General features: G+C 51.4%; 1 long non-coding RNA gene across 1 annotated transcript in view; it reads right to left on the bottom strand.

Moving 5' to 3' along the window:
• Nucleotides 1-2,264: 2,264 nt before the first annotated feature.
• Nucleotides 2,265-3,253, bottom strand: part of LOC108300498 — a 19,732-nt gene continuing 18,743 nt past the window's right edge. Inside the window, exon 3 of the long non-coding RNA XR_001823457.1 lies at nucleotides 2,265-2,571. This is a non-coding gene — a long non-coding RNA (uncharacterized LOC108300498). The remainder of the gene's footprint in view (nucleotides 2,572-3,253) is intronic.

The raw sequence follows: 3,253 nt of genomic DNA, 5'->3' as shown, positions 1-3,253 counted from the left end.
TCCCTTGGGCTGGGAAGGCAGTCTGAGAATCCCACTGTAGGTGGCAGTGGGACTGACTTTGAGTTCAGGATGTCACTGCACCATGGGGAGACATTCCCAGAACTTCGTGGCACTGATCACTGCAAATGCTGACAAGCAGTTCTGAGGGAGGGCACAGATCAGCAGGTGAAGGGGAAGGATTTCTTGTTTGCCGCTGGCCCCTTCTCATCATCTCCCAGGAAGAGGAGGGCCCTGTATAGGCCATCTGCCTCTCCTGCCCCCTCAGCCACCTCATCAGCATGCAGGGCCTGCTGCTGCAGAGACGGTTCTCTGGCTTTGTGCCTTCAAGGCTGTGGGCAAGTCAACTTTGGCAGAGAAGCAGAGAGAGCTGCTGACCAGGTACCTTTAGGCCTCTCTGGGGAGAATGTCAGGGTGGAAACCTGGGCTTCCCAGTGCCTGCCAGTATGTGTGTCTCTCCACAGTGCCCTGGCCTTAGGAGGGGCAGGGAGCAGGACCCGGTATTCTTTTATAGACTTCATGTGCCTTTACAAGTGCCATCCCCGATGCTAGGCCCCCCAAAGTTCACCATCCAGTAGGAGAGTTAGGCCAGAAATAAATGAGTGGGACAAGCGAGACTGGCTTCAAGGTAGAAAAAGTATTGGGGGCCAAAAGGCAGGAGCACTTTGCCCTTGCTTTCTTCAGGAGGCAGGAGAAGGGGAGAAGGAGTGTTTGTGAATGCAGATGTGGGGCTCAGAGCTAAGAAGGCCTTGGGCTTGGTGGGGCTTGGGGCAGGGTGTGGTGGAGGGTGCAGTTATGAGAAGGGGAGGGGTAGATGGGGTGAGTTAGAGGGGAGGGGTTGTCCAGGTGGTGACATGCATTTCCTGATAGACTAGGCAGTTTGGCCTTTCTCCTGAGGACCCCACATCTTGCATGTTTGGAAGGAGTGACATGGTGAAATTTGTGTTTTTAGGAAGAGTGCATTGGCTTCTTTGGGGAGAGGAGACTAGAGGGGTATGATTGGAGGAAAGGAGGCCAGAGAAATGTCTCTTGGGTGGTCTGGAAAAGAGACAGTGGGGGACAGGGTGGAGGTCAGCTACTGTGCCTGGGTGCACCTGGGAGCTGGATGTGGCAGGGCTGGTTGCCACCTTGCTGTGGGGCCAGGCAGAGCCGGACTCTAGAGGGCCTTCTGGGATTGTCCCTGGGTGACAAGGTGGATGGTGGACTTATTCACTAAGGGAAGGAGGATGAGAGATTCCAGGAAGATGATGGCGAGCTCAGCTTTGGACATGATAAATGGAAACATGCAGGTGCATGTGGCCGTCAGGCAGTTAGCAACGTCCAGACCCAGGAGAGAGGTCTGTGTTCCTGGTGAAAGGGGCATCCGCAGTAGGGTACAGATGAGAGTCCTAGGGAAGCAGAGGGTGGAAATGAGAAGAAAGGAGCAGAGGGTGGAAGTGGCTGCCTGGGAAACAGCATCATTAAGACTAAGGAAAGGAGCCCTTACAGGAGGCAGAGGAGGCGAAGTCGGAAGTGGGAGGAAGGCCTGGCGATCGTCAGCTCATGCGGCTGGAGAGTGACCTTGTGAAGGTGTCGCTGCTGTCTAACACCTCAGAAAGGCTAAGAGAAAGGCCCAGACGAAGTCTGTTTCTGGCGACCTGTGGTCCTTGGTAACCTCTATAATTTCGAAGTGTTTGAACTGTAAGAGACTGAGGGATATTTTATTCGGTTCTTCTCAGCAGGTGGTTTTAGAAGCCACTGTGTTCCTAGTGCGCTGTTGTGTCCTTGGGTGATAACCGCCCCGCCCACCCCCATGTCCACAACTGGGATGTGTCTCTGGGTTCCAGGGAAAAATAAAAAGGGTGGTGAGAAGAAGCCACTTCATGAGAAACTCTGCATGGCATTAGGGTGTGAGGCTGCATTGCTGAGAGGCCTCCAAGAGGGTTGCCCAGTAAGTGGGGAGAGAGGAGGGGATAGAAACTGTTGTTGTTCCCAGAGCAACATGGCCTCCTCTCCTCTCTGGCTGCACACGTGGGAATACACTTCCCAGTCTCCCTTGCAGTTAGATGGCACCATGTGACTGAGTCCTGGCCAATGGGATGTGAGCAGATGAGTGGACCCTTTCAGACATGACCTTGTATAAGGAACCTCCCTTGTGTAATTCTAGCTCTTCCTCCGTTTGCCAGCAGAACAGAGAGGATTCTGGGATTCTAGAAAAGGGTGGAGCCACAAGATGGAGACTGGGTTTATGAATGACTGTGTGGAGCAGAATCCCCATTGGGCGGTGCTGTGAGCACCAGATAAACTTTTATTGCATTCAGCCAAGTGAGATTTAGGTGTTTATCCATACAGCAGCTAGTGTCACCTGAATGGATACAGAGATTTTTCTCCGCTTTGCTGGCAAGTGCCATGCACGTGTGATACTTCAAGGCTTAAGAGCAGTGTTGGCCCTATAGGGATGGAGGACACTGGAGGGGAGGTATCCTGGAGAAGAATTAGTGCCAGCAGCAGATGGGGTGGTAGCTCATATACTTGAGCACCTGTGGCAATTTTCCTGGGTATGGCTAGAAATACCACCATCCTCTAGGGACGATCCTGCAGTTACAATGGGGAAGAAATGCAGGTTATTACTCTGTGAAATACCTTTGCATTTAGTGTATAATATAATAGTGCCTGGCATATAGTGAATGGGATAGTTATGGCTCTGAGGCTGGTTGAACAGAGGGAACAGGTTACACTGGATGAAGTTCTGCTGAGTTTGTACCTTCTTTTTCCCTGTCTGCCTTTCTCTCCCAACTGTGGTTCAGGACACACTGTAGAACTATACAATGGAAGCTGGGTGCAACCTTACAGGTGACCTGATTTCTCTTACATATTGTATGTAGATCAGGAAGTTGACACAGGTGATATTAATGACTCCAGATCTGGCTTTGGAGTTAGGCCAGGAGATGGCATTCATTGTATCAGTGTCACCACTAGGGCACAGCCCTAGGTCTTCTGCCTCTCCATCCAGAATTCTCAAAGTTAGAAAACTAACAAAACAATGATTTTTTAAAAAGAGAAAGGCTGGGCACGGTGGCTCATGCCTGTAATCCCAGCACTTTGGGAGGCTGAGGTGGGTGGATCATGAGGTCAGGAGTTCGAGAACAGCCTGGCCAACATAGTGAAACCCCATCTCTACTAAAAATACAAAAAAAATTTAGCCAGGTGTGGTGGTGGGCACCTGTAATCCCAGCCACTCAGGAGGCTGAGGCAGGAGAATCACTTGAACTTGAGA

This window comes from Cebus imitator, unplaced genomic scaffold (genome assembly GCF_001604975.1).
Source record: "Cebus imitator isolate Cc_AM_T3 unplaced genomic scaffold, Cebus_imitator-1.0 Scaffold28, whole genome shotgun sequence".
Taxonomy (NCBI): Eukaryota; Metazoa; Chordata; class Mammalia; order Primates; family Cebidae; genus Cebus; species Cebus imitator.
This window is presented reverse-complemented; position numbering and strand designations above follow the sequence as displayed.